Source organism: Panthera pardus, unplaced genomic scaffold (assembly GCF_024362965.1).
Source record: "Panthera pardus isolate Hobbes unplaced genomic scaffold, ASM2436296v1 HiC_scaffold_1, whole genome shotgun sequence".
Taxonomy (NCBI): Eukaryota; Metazoa; Chordata; class Mammalia; order Carnivora; family Felidae; genus Panthera; species Panthera pardus.
Window position 1 is genome coordinate 58597710 of NW_026526654.1, and position 18116 is coordinate 58615825.

The window sequence follows — 18116 nt, forward strand, 5'->3', positions numbered from 1 at the left end:
ATGCTCAACCGACAGCCACCCAGGTGCCCCTGTACATAGTATTTTAAAGCTGAAACATCTTTTCACCTACAGGAAAGACTGAACTACAGTATAAAGTGTGAAACTTGATACTCTCTTATTTTGATCGATCCCCATGCATTATGACTGAGTTTAGACATCTGTTAAAGAGCCCTCTTATTCATTATTTTTACTTATTTTTACTTTTTTTTTGTTTTAGGATAGTATTTAAAAAGTGTTGTATTTCTTCACATTCTTGGAAATAATTTGGCATGCCATACATCAATAATCTGCATAGTCCACTAAATAGAACAATTTTGTTTTAGCCAATATTTTCTTGTTATCACATTAGAATTCATTACTAATTAGGACCATTACAAGTGGACCCAAGAAAATACATATCCTAAGTTACATGTGATCGTGTAATTGTACAACAATTTCTAATGAAAACCTGATGGAAAACCAAGTTGCCCTGTGCACATATGTCAAACAAATATTAGAAAAAGGAATGCTCAAATATTCAGAATAGGGAAGCTCAACTCTACCTATAAAGAGACAAGATGACACTAACCACCAAAGAAACAAAATAAACAGTGTTAGCCAAAAATGTCCTATTCACTCACTCAGATATCAATGAACCATGCATGCATCATCACTTCAAGGATTGTAAAAATATACTCTTATGAATCAAATTTTGGGGGAGTAAAATTAAAAACAAGAGACATTATACAGTGAGTTCTAACCATAAGCCATTAACAATCAGAATGTAATTGCAGATGTTTTTGAAGATTGGCTCATGAGACTGAACAATAGTAGAGTAATAGCCTTCACTCTGGGATTATGAGTTGCGAGATGGAAGAGAAAGGTTTCATTGTCCTTCACTCCTCCCCAAAACCTTTAGTTTTGTTCCAAGAGCAATCTTCTAGATAAAATTATGAAACACTGAATAGTGAGTTTCAAGTGGAGAGCATATATGTCTATTACATGTGGATATTTTTTATAATATGTATTATATGTATTTTCATATTACTATACACAGATATAGATAGTCCTGTAGAGGACATACGCTTAACTGTGTTTCCTTTTGAAATGATGCATTCTTAGCTTCTGGTTTAAAATGATACTTACCACCAAAAGGAAAGGTAGCATGAAATAGAGTTCTACATTAGGATATGGAGCCAAAACAATAGCCAATATAAACAGTACAGGCATGCTTTGGTGATATTGTGAGTTTGCTCTGGACCACTGCACTAAAGCCAATATCACATTAAAGCAAGTCAAACAAGCTTTTTGGTTTCTCAATGCACATAAAAGTCATGTTTACACTATACCATAGTCTACTAAGCATATGTCTAAAAAAAACAATGTGTGTACTTAAGTAAAAAATGCTTTATTGCTAAAAAATGCTAATCACCACCTGAACTTTCACAAGTTGTAATGTTTTTGCTAGTGGAGGGTCTTGTCTCCATTCTGATGACTGCCGGGTGTTCAGAGTAGTTCTTGCTGAAGGTTGAAGTGGCTGCAGCAATTTCTTAAAACAAGAGGACAGTGAAGTCTGCCACACCTCTTTTCATAAATTATTTCTCTGTAACATTCAATGCTGTTTGATAGCATTTGATCCCACAAGTAGCACTTTCAAAACTGGAGTCTATCCTCTCAAACCCTGCCACTATGTTATCAACTAAGTTTATGTAACTTTTCAAATCCTTTACTGTCCTTTCAAAAATCTTCACAGCACGTTCACCAAGAGTAGGTTCCAGGAAATAGACTCAGCGACAACCAGTGTTTCAGTTCACCTAAGTCAAGGAAAAGATGATGTTTAAAGCCGTCAGGCAGGAAGAAATCTCTTTTATCTTCTTAATGTTTATTTATTTTGAGAGAGAGAGAGAGAGAGAGAGAGAGAGAGAGAGCAGAGAATGGGCAGAGAGAGAAGGAAAGAGAGAATTCCAAGCAGACATAGGACTTGAACTCATGAGCTGTAAGACCATGACCTGAGCTAAAATCAAGAGTCAGATGCTTAATTGATTGAGCCAACCAGGCGCCCCTGGAAGAAATCTCTCTTGTTCTTTTTTCTTCTTAAATGTTTCTTTTGAAATGCAACTTCAACATTAAAGCCATAGGGGACTGATGTTTTCCCTGTGGGAAAGTATTTTACAATTGATTGATGGATTAATTCAATTTATAGTATAGGAAGTTCAGTGTTTTCTTGTGTCAGTTTTGCTAGTTTCTTTCTCTAGGCATTTTCTCACGTGATTTAAACCTTCGTGATAATTTTTAAAAAGATTGTAATATGCACTTTTTCTGGCATTAGTTTTGAGGGTAGATGCCAATTTTTTTATGTTTAATGTAGTTTGTGCTTGCATTATTTATTATTTTACTTGATGAGCTTCACAGCTGTCTATCAGTTATTTTAAGGATTTTGGCTGCCTAATTTTTTGTCTTCAATATTTTTTACATTCCTTATTGGTTTGTTCTTGCAATTCATATATCTTTACATGTTTTTCTTAAGTTTTTTTCTTCTGAATTTCAGTTTCATTCATTTTAATGATTTCTTTAAAGGAATGATGTTGTTGATTTTCAACTTTGATTTTTGAATACATTCAATCAAGTCTAAGAATTCTTATCTGAATCTGGCTTTAGTTAAATCCCACAAATGTAAAGTATTTTCCTTCTCATTCAATTCATTATATTTTCCAATATCCATTGTGATTTCTTCTTTTATCTTTGTGATATTCGTAAGTGTATTTGTTATTTTTGAATGGCATGGGAATCTTCTATTTTTCCTTTTAGTTAATGATTCACATCTTAATTCTATTGTGTCACACAATATTCTTTGTATGGTTGCAGTCCTTTGGATGTTTTTGAAACATGTTTTATGGCTCAGCATATGGTCACATTGTAAATGTTTCATGTGTGCTTAAAGATAATGTATAATCTGCAGTGGTATGGATGCAGTGCCCTCTAAGCCTCAATTATGATGGTTTTGTTAATATTGCTTTTCAAATCAAGTATATCTTTATAGATTTTTTACTCGTTTGTTCTATTCATTTCTGAGAAAGATGTGTTAAAATATCCAATTTCCTTTACATGCATATATTCACACTACTGAATATATATATTCTGACTACTCATATTTTTTTCTCTTAAAGTCTAATTTGTCAGATATTAATATAGCCTGATCAGCTTTCTGTTGGTTATTATTTACTAGTACACCTCTGCCTTTCATGATACTGCACATTTAACTTTTCTTTTGTATAATACTCCATAACACATTGTTAATGTATTGTGTAATGAAGATTAATTTATGTTTACTTACAGATTTAAAGTTTTAGTCTTCAATCTGTATCTTTGAGCTTCTATCTGTAATCATTTTCTCTCTGCCTAAAGAAAGCATCCAGTGCTTTCTTAATTCAGTCATGTTATCTCTGTATTTGCTTGAAACTATTTTGTTTATTCACTGGCTGTAGAATTCTAGATTGACAGTCTTTTTTTAGCCCTTAAAAATTATCCCTTGATTATTTGGCTCTGTCTCTATTGAAAAGTCAAACATTAGACTGATCTGCATGGAAGTAACCTATTATTTTATTCTGGCTACTTGAGATTGTTGTCCTTTACTATGTATGTCAATAGTCTTGTTATGAGATTCTAAGTTCTTTTCTTTTTTTTTTTTTTTAACATAGAACAAATAATGGTTTATTGAAAGAAATTATGAGTCCTCCAGATTCCATTGTCCCAGAAAGGTTTACTCATGCAAGTATTTTGGAAGGAAAAATGGAAAGGAAAATCCGAAGTCCGTATGTTTTGAGTTATTTTCTTTGTAGTATTCCTGCTGGAAGTTCATAGTGCCTCTAAAATGATAGCAGAAAGACTTGATGTTTCAGCAAATTCTCAGCAATCATTTTTGAAGGTTTTGAGTCTGTGCTATTTTCTTCCTTTTATCCTTCTAACACTCCATTGGTGAAAAATTAGAATTACTTTCATTATCTTTTCAGTTGTATCTCATCTGCTCTTAACTCAGGTTTGTTAAGGACTGTATTCTTGCTTACACTTATTTTGTCATTACATTATTATTTTATTTTGAAATTTAAAATTTACTCTCTGGTTCTACTTTGTAATTTCTAAATATTGGCTGATTTTCAAATTTTATTTAGTTTAATAATAAACAAATATTCTACAATTTTATTTCTTACAATTCAAAGAACTAGAGTCTCATTATTTAGGTGTTTTTTTTTCTTATACAATGCTATGTTACATAATGGATATGTACTGATAATTGTTTGTGAAAATAATTTGACTTCAGGTGTACTTACATTATTCCAGAGATGTTTTATGTATGTTTCTAGACAGTTAGGAGAGGGAAAAATAACCATCCTGGCCATATTATAAATAGGGTATGAGATGATTTGATGTTTGATTTCGATTGCTGTGAAGGATAGTCATTTCTAGCTTACCATTAATCCTGTACCAAAGGCCTTTGGGCTTTTGCATCCAAAATATTAGGGTCTATCAGATCCTTTTCTTTTAGTTATTGAACTCTAATTTTTATCCTTTTAGACCTACAAGTCTGCCAAACTTCTACTCACTTATTCCTCTCTGCAGTCTCATTTAAAATTAGAGACATATTGGGGTGCCTGGGTGGCTCAGTAGGTTAAGCGTCCGACTTTGGCTCAGGTCATGATCTTGCGGTTCGTGGGTTCCAGCCCTGCATTGGGCTCTGTGCTGACAGCTCAGAGCCTGAAGCCCACTTCGGATTCTGTGTGTGTGTGTCTCTCTCTCTGACCTTCACCAGCTCACACTCTGTCTGTCTGCCTCTCTCTCTCTTAGAAATAAATAAACATTACAAAAAATTAAAATTAGAAACATATTTGTCAAAGTTGGCATAGAGCCACTGTAGGTTTTCATATTTTCCTGAACCTTGACCTATAATTTTTATATTCCTTGTTAGTTCGACAATTCATCCATCAAGATATTTTATTAATATTATATCCGCCTTTTTTTTTTTCCATAAGAAGATGGGTCAAATTTACTTAATCTGCTATTAGGACAAACATAGTCAGAAACGTTGAGTTTAAAAAATGTATTACTACTAGATAAACAATTTATAATACCATCATTTTCCTAGTCATAGTGCAGATTTTAAAATACTGGTCCTAAGCCTCTTCCCTCTTATTTTCCTGATACATCCTTGGCAAGTATATATATCCACCCTGTATCTGGCAATGAAGGCAGAGAAAGTGAAAAATTAGAACATGTGAAATCAGAGTTTTGTTGAACTGTTGTGCTTACTCTTTCCCTGGTTTAAGTTTGGCATTACTGGCTTTGTATGATAACATATCAATCTATTCTCCAGAAACCATAGCATTCCCTTATCCCCTATACACCCCAAATAAACCATTATAAGCCTCTTAGAGGATTAGAGAGAGGGTCTGGATAATTTCAACAGCATTGTCCAGCAACACAGAAATCTCTGCCCCGAGGAATTTAGCTGTTATAAAATCAGACAGTGACAGGAGTATCCAGAGATCAATTTTTAGCATGTTGAGTTGAGACACTTCTTGGACATCCCAGTGAAGATGTTCAGTAGGTCACTGAATAGCTAATTCCAAAACAAAACGAAGTCTGAGGTTGCAATAAGTACTTCATAATTGCCAGCTCCAAAGTTGTAATAAAAGCTATGCTAGTGAATATAAACACTCATCCAGGGGAAAACTGAAGATTACTCTAGAAGAGTAAGTGAATAAGAATGGCCTGATGGAAAAAGGGTAGGAAGAAGAGTGTGATATCTGAAAAAGGATGGTAATAGCAGTCAAAAGAAAAGGAAGGGATCTGTTTATCAAATCCTCTAGAGATGTATACCAATGATTATACACACCTAGACTTCTTCTGTGATTGAAAAGGCTTGTACAGTGATATTAGTAGAATCATTGGACAAAAGGCCCTGAATGTAGCTCATCTACACCAAGGCCCAAGCAAAATGACAATGATCATCTATCTGATGATCAACAACCAAACTATCTGATAGAAAAATTATTTTTGCCTAATAAATACTGAACATATGACTAGAACTCACTTGCAAAGGTAAAATAAGGTGGAAGAATCCTTTATGTATATATTCTTCACCTAGCTCATCTCTGGAAAAAAATCATAACTAAATTGAATCATACAAGTAAGTTACTGATATAAGAAGTTCATTTTTTCAGAGGACATACAGTTCTTGCTGATAAATTTCATCTGTTAGGAACTGTAGAATTCCTTGATGATTCAATATTTTCTAAAGGTGAAAAGCATACCTATAAAGGTAATATCTTATTAGTTAGTAAAATCTCTCCAGTTGGAAAGCTTAATTAAAAATATTTTATAATAGTGATAGATAATAATTTAGAAGAAATCCTGATATACTATGATGTGTACTGTGATGGTGTGATATTTTTAACATAAGAAAGTCATTTATGTTATTCAACACAGTGTTGGATACTATGCCTCAGCAATCAGACAATGCAAACAAATAAAAGGCATCCAAACTGGAATGGAGGAAGTCAAACTTTCACTCTTTGCAGACAACATGCTACTGTATGGAGAAAACCCAAAGACTCCAAAAAACTGCTAGAACTGATCCATGAATTCAGCAAAGTCACAGGATATACAATCAATGTACAGAAATCAGTTGCATTTGTATATCCAATAATGAAGCAGCAGAAAGAGAAATCAAGGAATCAATCCCATTTACAATTGCACCAAAAACCATAAAATACATAGGGATAAATATATCCAAAGAATTAAAAAATATATACACTGAAAACTATGAAAAGTTTATGAAAGAAATTGAAGAAGAGACAAAAAAATGAAAAACATTCCATGCTCATGGATTGGAAGAATAAATATTGTTAAAATGTCAATACTACCCAAAGCAATCTAGATATTCAGTGAAATACCTATCGAAATAACACCAGCATTCTTCACAGAGCTAGAACAAACAATTCAAAAATTTGTATGGAACCAGAAAAGACCCAGATAGTGAAAGTAATGTTGCAAAAGCAAACCAAAGGTAGAGGGATCACAATTCCAGACTTCAAGCTGTATTACAAAACTGTAATCATCAAGTTGGTATGGTAGTGGTACAAAAACATACACACAGATCAATGGAACAGAATAGAGAACCTATAAATGAACCTACAAACATATGGTCAACTAATCTTTGACAAAGCAAAGAAAGAATATCCAATGGAAAAAAGACAGTCTCTTCAGCAAATGGTGTTTGGAAAACTGGACAGCAACAACAGAAGAATGAACATGGACTACTTTCTTACCCCAAACATAAAAAATAAACACAAAATGGATGAAAGACATAAATGTAAGACAGGAAGGCATGAAAATCCTAGAAGAGAGAACAGGCAACAAACTCTTTGAACTCAGCCTCAGCAATTTCTTACTTGACATGTCCCCAGAGGCAAGGGAAACAAAAGCCAAATGAACTACTGGGACCTCATCAAGATAAAACAAAACAAAAAAACAAAAAACAAAAAACAAACAAAAAAAACACAGTCAACAAAACTAAAAGGCAACTGACGGAATGGGAGAAGATATTTGCAAATGACATATAAGATAAAGGGTTAGTATCCAAAATCTATAACGAATTTACCAATCTCAACACCCCCCCAAAAAAACATATAATCCAGTGAAGAAATGGGCAAAAGACATGAAAAGACACTTCTCCAAAGAAAACATCCAGATGGCTAACAGACACATCAAAAAATGCCCAAATTCCTCATCATCATCAGGGAAACGCAGATCAAAACCATAATGAGATACCACCTCACACCTCTCAGAATGGCTAAAATTAACAACTCAGGCAACAACAGATGTTGGTAAGGATGCGATGAAAGGGGAACCCTTTTTGGACACCTGGTGGGAATGCAAACTGGTGCAGCCATTCTGGGAAAACAGTATGGAGGTTCCTCAAAAAATTAAAAATAACACTACCCTACGACCCAGTATTGCACTACTAGGTATTGATCCAAAGGACACAGGAGTGCTATTTCAAAGGGGCACATGAACTTCAATGTTTATAGCAGCACTATTGACAACAGACAAAATACGGAAAGAGCCCAAGTGTCCATTGACTGATGAATGGATAAAGAAGCAGTATATGTATACATTGCAGTATTACTGACTATCAAAAAGAATGAAATCTTGCCATTTGCAACAATGTGGATGGAATTAGAGGGTATTATGCTAAGCGAAATAAGTCAGAGAAAGACAAATATCATATGACTTCACTCATATGTGGAATTTAAGATCAAAACGGATGCACATATGGGAAGGGAAGCAAAAATAATATAAAAAACTAAGAAGGGGACAAACCATAAGAGACGCTTAAATACAGAAAACAAACTGAGGGTTGCTGGAGGGGTGTTAGGTGGGGGGGGAGAATGGGCTAAATGGGCAAAGGGCACTAAGGAGGAAACGTGTTGGGATGATCACTGGGTAAGTGATGAATCACTAAATTCTCCTGAAATTATCATTACACTCTATGTTAACTAACTTGTATGTAAATTTAAAAACAAAAACTTTGAAAATAATTTTAAAAAGTAAGAATAAATGTGTATGTAAACAACAATAAAGAAATGATATTGTATTGTGCATGTTGATAGGCTACCATTACATTTACTAGTATACCACTTATCAGAGAATCAATTACTTGAGCAAGGAGGGCAAATATGAACAAAAATGATAAATTTGAATTAGTGAACAGAGACTTGTAATTCACATCAAGGCCCAAAATATAATTTCTTCTTCACTAGAAAGGTTGCTATCCCAAGTGGTAGAATTTGGGCATAGGCTTAATTTGGGCTTTTGGGGGCTCAAAAAATGTGTGGATGAAGACTTCTGTGAACATTTTGATTGGTATCATAGGGTGAAATGTGTGGCCCCTCAAATTCACATGCTGAAATCCTAATCCCCAGTATGTCAGAATGTGAACAGTATTTAGAGAGAGGTTCCTTAAAGAGGTGTTTAAGATGAAGTGTCATTGGGTGAGTCCTAATCCAATATGACCAGTGTCCTTGTAAGAAAAGGAGAAATAGGACACATACACAGATGAAAAGGACATGTGAGGGACACAGGGAGATGATCACCTGCAAGGCAAGGAGAGAGGCCTGAGAAGAAACTGACCTTGCCACACCTCGATCTCAGCTTTCTAGCCTCCAGAACCAAGAGAAAATATATTTCTGTTATTGAAGCCCCCAGGTCAGGGTTACTTCATTATGGTAGCCCTTGCAAACTAACACAGTTCATACCTACTACCTTTAGGTTTCATGGTGTGGCTGCTTAACCATCTCTACAGGTCAGTTACAGACCACATGCAACCTCTTTCTGTGTCTTAATACCAAGGTCGTGAATTTAGAGAAGTTACAATCTCCGATGGTCATTAATTACTAAAACAATTATTTTTAAAGAAGACTTTCCCAGCCAGCCAGAAATACACGTTAACACTAAATTCTAGTTCTTCCTTCAATCCTCAAAAAGGAGTGATTGAAATAAATGAAAAAAAAAAAATCCTATACTTAATATTAACCCTATTTCACTTGGTCATTGATAAGAAGTTAGGTTCACTCTTTAAAAAAGTCATTTACTGCTAGTTTGGAAAGGCAAAAGTGAAAAAAAAAAAACAGTGAATATAATATGAAAAATGCAAATACAATTTTGTATGCTTAAGTAACTCAGATGACAGGTAAATTAATGTAATTAAATATATTCATTTTTACATAAATGTAGGTTGCTCCTAATATGTGAAGTGAAATTATTATTTTTGAAGTGCAAATTTCAGAAAGACCTCTGAATCTGCTGCTCATTTTTAACATACCAAATTAAAAGAAAAATCACTTTATTGATTAAGTTTCGAAACTGGATGAGGAAGGGGCGCCTGGGTGGCTCAGTTGGTTAAGCGATTGACTTTGTCTCAGGTCATGATCTCATAGTCATGGGTTCAAGCCCCGCGTTGTGTCAGGCTCTGTGCTGACAACTCAGAGCCTGAAGCCTGCTCCTGGATTCTGTGTCTCCCTCTCTCTCTGCCCCGCCCCCACTTGCAGCCTGCCTCTCCTCTCTCTCTCTCAAAAATAAACATTAAAAATTTTTTTTAATAAAAAAAATGAAATGGATGAGGAAGAGGCAAATGACTTGAATCACAATTTCAAAATCAATCTTTGCAATGTAAAGAGTTTTTAGATTATTAGTTGAACAAACTCATGAGAAATTAGCAACAGAAAGATTTTTTAATCTTCTCAACATTACTGGTGATCTTAAAAATGGTGAACTGATTGTGGATAGCCAACTATTGTCTCGATGCTTATTGCCATAGATTAATTTGGTCTCTCACCTCAAATATCAGGCAATCCAATTTAATTCCAAGGTCATATGAGGTCAAATTAGTGTAAGAGGAGTAGCATAAAGCACTGGCAACTACATATTTTTCTCAAAAAAATTTTAGTCATGGAAATGTTCATTTGGTTAATCATTGTGACAATTTTAAAGGTTAAAAGTAAAGTAAAAAGTACTCATAGTAACACATGAAAACTGAGAATGTAGAGTAAAATATAACTGCTCAACATTGATTTAATTTTCATCATTGTGTTTCTCTTATTTATAAAGCTGATTTAAACTCTGCAATTGCATTTTAGATACTTAACTCTTAAATCAAGATAAAAGAGTGGTACACAAGCCTCCCTACTATATTTACGGTAAGAAAGAATCCTACCAAAATTAGGCATTGACAGACACTCACTTAGGAAGAGAGGCTTTGAGCCTTTACAGATTCATATACAGATTTAGGACTTAGAACTTAGGGTTTAGAAATCCCAGATACTACAATCCAACAATCACACTACTGGGTACTTACCCAAAAAATACAAAAACACAAATTCAAAGGGATACATGGACCCCTATGTGTATTGCAGCATTATCTACAATAGCCAAAATATAGAAGTAGCCCAGGTCTCCACTGACAGATGAATGGATAAATAAATTTATTTATAAAATAAATAAATATTATAAATAACATACATATATATATATATATATATGTAATTATTCAGCTACAAAAAAGCCATCAAAAAGAATGAAATCTTGCCATTTGCAAAGACACGGATTGATGGAGCTAGAGAGTATAAATCAGGAAGAGAAAGGCAGATACCATATGATTTCACATGATACCGTATGTTTGAGAAACAAAACATAGGCACCTGGGTTTCTCAGTTGGTTAAGCATCCAACTTCTGCTCAGGTCATGATCTAGAGGTTTATGAGTTTGAGCCCCTTGTTGGGCTCTGTGCTGACAGCTCAGAGCCTGGGACCATCTTCCAATTCTGTTCCCACCTCTTTCTGCCCCTCCCATGCTCATGCTCTGTCTCTCTCTGTCTCTCAATAATAAATAAACAAAAAAAAATTTTTTAAGAAACAAAACAAATAAGCAAAGGAAAAAGAGAGAGAGAGAGAGAGAGGAGATTAGAGAGAGAGAGAGAGAGAGACAGAGAGACAGAGAGACAGAGACAGAAATGAAGAAACATTCTTAACTATAGAAAAGGGGTGGCTCAGTCAGTTAATCTGACTTCATCTAACTTTGGCTCAGGTCATCATCTTGTAGTTCATGAGTTCAAGCCTCACCTTGGGTTCTGTGCTGACAGCTCAGAGCCTGGAGCCTGCTTTGGATTCTGTGACTCCCCCTCTCCTGCTCACACTCTGTCTCTCTCTGTCTCTCAAAAAATAAATAAACTTTAATTTTTTTTTTATTTAACTTTAGAAAACAAACTGATGGCTACCAGAGGCGGGTGGGTGGGGAGGTTGGGTGGGGAGGATGAGTGAAATAGGTGATGGGGATTAAGAGTACACATCATAATAAGCACTGAGTAATGTACGGGATTGTTGAATCACTATATTTTACAACTAAAACTAATATAACACTGTGGTAGCTCTACTGAAATTATTTTTTTAATAGTACAAGAATAAATAAATAATTTGGAACTCTATATGTGTTTTCCTGTGGGAGAAAAAAAAAAGAAATCCCACATACTGAGTAAAAACGGTATGGAGTAGAGGGTAAAATAAGGATCAAATTAAGATCTATCAAGAGTAGATTACTCCCGGGGCGCCTGGGTGGCGCAGTCGGTTGAGCGTCCGACTTCAGCCAGGTCACGATCTCGCGGTCCGTGAGTTCGAGCCCCGCGTCAGGCTCTGGGCTGAGTTCGAGACCCGCGTCAGGCTCTGGGCTGATGGCTCGGAGCCTGGAGCCTGTTTCCGATTCTGTGTCTCCCTCTCTCTCTGCCCCTCCCCGGTTCATGCTCTGTCTCTCTCTGTCCCAAAAATAAATTAAAAAAATGTTGAAAAAAAAAAAAAAAAGAGTAGATTACTCCTGCCAAACCTTCCTCATTTGCTGGCTTTGACTTTGACCCCATATATGTAGACAATAGCAACCAAAGTTTCCATATCTGTAGTCTAGCAATAGCTATCCTCCAGTGGGGAGGTCTGTTTTCCACTCTACCAGTCTAAATTTAAAAATTCCAAAAAGGCCAACAAACCTATAAAGAACTCATAAGCAGCTGTTGAAAGGTTTTAGACTTAAATTTGAACAATAAACAAGGATTGCCAGTGTACTGAACATTTTTCAATCATTTCTGTTTTCCAGGATTTAAATTCTTTCATGCTCTCTGTGTCTCCCTCTCTTTCTCTGTCTCTGTCTCATCAGTGACAGGTTACACTTTAGATGGCCCCTGGTTAATTTCCTGACAGAGGTGTCAGAAATTACAATATAATTGAAATTTTGGATTATTTCATTTTCGGAGGTACTGTTTCTGATAGCTTAGACCATAGGTCCTCGGCCCTCAAAAATATTTTGAGTTACTCAATATTTAATGAATCAGTTAATAATATATAATAAGCTTTGATCATTTACAATTAAGACTGTTGACTGATATAAAAATTGGTAACTGGATTAAATGTGGGTCAGAAAACTTTAGGAACATGATAGGAAGGTGGCATTTGTTTTATGGTTTGTGGCTAAAGGCAGAGAAAATTCCAGTTGGATTAAGACATGGGATTCTGGCAGCCCATGACATTTAGGGGAAAAACAGCTAATTAAATTATTACCTGTGGTCACCTAGAATAAAGTGTCTATTAATGACAAGGCTTTGAGAGATTGAGTCACCTCTAAAAAGAACAGAATGAAGAGTATGAGGAATTCAAGGCTCTAGGGTGGGCTGGTTGCTTTTAATTTTTCTGAATAGCTTAAAGAAAACTGTAACAAGCTCAAGGTTCTAAATTCTCAGCTCAAAACTCAGACAGACAACCAAGGATTTTCAGTATCTCTCATTTCTTTTTGCCTCTAGGCTGAGATAGATGAAAATCAAACTAAAACTTGATCCTAAGGGTTTTCAATTTATGTAGGTTGAATTAACAACCTGACAATGCATCAAATGTGACAAAGCTTTGATAAGGAAAAGAATAAAACCCTGAATGTAGGCATAAGGACCTATTGAGAGATTTGGATGTCTTAAAATACACCAAATATCCAGACTCTAACCTTTATTTCCAACTGAGACATTACCTCTGTCTTATGCCACTATTCCTGTCCTACTCAAAAATCTTAAACTTATTTGACCAAAGCCGTTTCTTCCAAAGAGAATTCAATCCTTCCCATTTTCCATACTCAACAGCTCTCTTATTATCTTTAACTAAAATCAGATTCCAGCAGATGTATGAAATTACATATTCAAATGCCAAAGAAAAAAGCTTGTATCAAAAAAGAATACAGTATGTGTGTTGTGTGTGTGTGTGTATATATATGTATATACATATACATATATATATATATATATGTATATACATATATATAATCTTGCATAGAAACAATCATTTAATTTACTTGTATGGTTACTAAAATCTTGATGAAAGATCATTCACACTAACATAAGTGGACAACCTAAAAATTCCTTTGAATATGTAGATGAAGGAAGAAAATGACTTAAGGATGCATTTCTCACATATAATATCTTAAACTATTCCCCAAACTAAGGAGACCCAGAAAACATTACACTCACCAAAGCATCGAGAACACCTTTAGTGAGAAGAGTACATGCATCTGTGAAAAGGCAGGAATGGCACTGCTCCTGGGGATGGCTTGTTGATGGGGTGCAACACTTGAAATTTAACCCCAGATACAAAATGGATAGGCCAGAAATGAGATCAGAGAAATCACCAGACTGATTTGATAAATAGGAATTATCAAACAGGAAGGTTGCTAATTTATCATGGAGTCTATAGGACGGAGATTGATATTTCAAATAGATTCTGCCTTATTCACAACCAAAATTTATGCTAGATTTGGCAAACAGAGCACTGACATTAAGAATCATTTCTATACCTAATTTCAGTTCCTATACCTGAGTTACTTCATAGACTTAAGAGTATCTAGAAATAGAATAATGGTAGGTAATTTTGAGAAATAACATGCAAATGTGTACTATAAATACTTCTATCACTACAGAAATTCACCTGCAAACATTCACCAGGATCATTAATCACTGCTAAAAGGGAAATAACCAAAATTTAGGAAATTGGTTAGATTGGATACCATCTCTAAATTAATGTTTATTTCTGTGGTCCAGGATAACACTGTTGTGCACTGAGGAGGGAAAATTAAATTTTCACCTGACACATAATTGGTATGGTGGGCTGTTAAATCTCTAGTTTCTGAATTTATGGTTGAAGTAGTTACCCATATAAAACAGCATTTATGATAGGAAGAGTCTAATGAAACCCAATGGAACTGCTTTCTTTTTTCAAACAGTAAGCCAAAAGCAATAACATATTCTTGCAGTCATCATAAACATTACTATTGAGCTTTAGATGACCAAGGAAAGATGGTGATTCCTATATGTAACTTATCTGCTTCCCTAAATAGAACACAGATGAGATACTGTTTTTTTAATACATTAAGCTTATTATAAACTTAATTCAATTTCGTCCGTTAATTCAGATGTCTACTTTACTAAAGAAATCAACACAGCCCTTGACTGGTATGTAGCTATTGATCTAGAATGTCCTCTTGTACCCATCCTAACAAGCAGAGATTATTAGAAACTATATTTTCACCTCCCAGTAATATTAGCACACATTCAGCTTATAATGTCAACTCCCTGACTTGGGCCACAGTTTAGTCCACAAGGACTTTGATCATCATCTTACCATGCCATAGGAGGTCCTACTCTCAATTACACTGTGACAGCATTCTACTAACATTTGGAAAGCTAGAATCACCAGACATTCTCAAAACACCAAACATCCCAAGTTATGAGTTAATAAAAGAATAACAAAAAGTTAAGATACCCAATTCAATGATGGTCTTGGAGGTCAAGTAGTCTTGGTTTATATTATAATAAATTATCCAAGGTAAAGTACCAAGTACTGCCCTCAGCATATTTTATTATTGCAAAAGATACATCATGCCTATTGCATATTTTAACAATTTAGAGACAAATTGATATTTTGGACATAAATGTATATTGGGAAACCTGGAAGCTTTCTACTTTATGTGGAATCTAAAGGAAGTGAAGGTTCTCAATCTTCTCCAGACAGTGACATACTCATCTCTACTACTGGACTATTTGAGGCAGCAGGTACAATGTTCAGGCTGCATTAGTTCCATTCACTGTGCAACTCCAAGGATACCATTCAAAGCTGACAAAAATGTGGGAGATTCCTTGGAATTAGACAGTGCCCAATCTTCATGATTATATATAGTGACCCAAACAAGTATATGACAGAGTAGAATTCTCTTTAATCCATAAGAAACTCTTACTGGAAATCCTAAGTAGATGCCCCTAGAGTTCTGGAGATAATCCATATATCTTGGGGAAATAAGGAAAGATACCTTTTTAAAAAGTTGTTCCTAGCTTTTCTGAGCACTAACATAAACTGAATGGTTTACTCTGAGATACCAGGTGATCACTCCAGGTGATATCACTTGAGTTCCCATCACGAGCTGGTGTTGTATGCACAGTGAACAATATTTATTATTGAACATTAGAGATGAGGCTAGGTTCAAATAAGTTTGAAGGCACAAGTAGGTTGCATGAGCACACAGCTCATTAGCCTAAAATACCCACCCTATCACTTTCCTCAATCTACACTTATGGCTTCATAGACATTACAAATATACAGATAATGCAGAAAAAAATTAGTCTTATTTTAAAGACAGGCCTCTAAAATTTTCTAGCACCAGCACAACATGCAATATTTTGGTGAGACACTCCTGGGCTGAAAATGTAAATGATATATATCTCACCGCCACCTCTATTAGAAAGAAGAGATGGTTAGAGGTAAGGATGTCTAACATTTGGGGCTAATAGTTAGACTATATTTTAAGTGAGTTTTTAAGAGTAATATTAGAAATCTAATGATCAGCTTTGGGAAAAAGGGATGCAAATGCTCAGCTTCAAATATTCCAAGAGTGTGATATCTTCGTCCTGTATGAATGCTCAAAAAAGCCTTCAACTGTAGGAAAGCCTATAAATGTCAAGTAACCCTTTACCCTGCCACACTCAGTTTTCCCACAAAGGACTCATGAACCAAGTGATAGTGGCAGCAGGGATAAATACTGTACATAGCCGAATATTGACTTCCCCTTATCAAGGCTGACCTGATTGACAACACTAGTAGATGTAGAATTTTCCAGTGACATGAACCAATTCCATGTGTCATCATCCCCTCAGACAATCAAATAGTATGGTGGATTTTTTTTTTTTACACTGAATGTTTCCCACCCTGAAAAAGAGACATTACTGATTGGAAATCACCATTATACACACTATACTTTAGAAAGCATTACCTTATGAAAATTACTAAATGTGTTATTTAATATTATGATATAACCAACAATAATACTTATGACCAAAATGATTTTTAAAATTAAAGATACAAGGTGGTACACTATTACTCATGGGACTCACCAATCTTGACATGTATTCCATCTTTCAGAAGTAATTGCCCTAGAGTACACTGGAATTAATATAAAATACGTATCTAATATTCTAAATGGTGACAACAACTTGAAAGGTTTTTTTTTTCTTATCCTAAATCATAGCAACTGACTAATATGGGGCATCATTTTTCTACCCAGACAAAATACAAGGATCCAGAGGGTGAAAAATAGAATGAAGAGGCGAATCTTGTGATCATATCCATGACCTACTTGAGAGTATATGGTCTACTCCTTGTAATCTAAGACTGTGCATGCCCACTGATCTTGTGCAAACAAACAAACAAAAAACAAAAAAACAAATTATGTGCATGAGGTATTTTGGAATAGCCTACCAGATAAAGTATTCTGTGGTGCTGCCTGAGAGCAAAGGAAACATGGCATAGATAAAAGAGAAAAGCAGTTGAAAATACCACCTGTGGCCTTGCGATCAGCTATAGGAATTAGTATATAATAACAACCTCTTCACTCTTATTTTACATTTAAAATTCCCTAGTTTTTTAATAATGTTTGTTCTTACAATCCATAAGCATGGAATGTTTTTCAATTTTTCTGTGTCCTCTTCAATTTCTTTCATAAGTATTCTATACTTTTCAGAGTACAGATCTTTTACCTCTTTGGTTAGTTTAGTCCTAGGTATCTTATTATTTTTGGTGTCACTGTAAATGGGATTGATTCCCTGATTTCTTTTTCTGCTGCTTCATTATGGTGTATAGAAATGCAACAAATTTCTTTACCTTGATTTTATATCCTGTGACTTTGCTGAATTCACGTATTAGTTCTAGCAAAATTTTTGGTGAAGTCTTTTGGGATTTCTGCATAGAGTATCATGTCATCTAATACCCAAAGCAATCTATACACTTAATGTAATCCTTATCAAAATACCACCAGCATTTTTCACAGAGCTAGAACAAATAATCCTAAAACTTGTATGGAACAACAAAAGACCCTGAATAGCCAAAGAATTCCTGAGAAAGAAAAAGCAAAGCTGAAGACACCACAATTCCAGAATTCAAGCTATATCACAAACCTTTAGTAATCAAGACAGTATGTTACTGGCACAAACACAGACACATAGATCAATGGAACAGAAT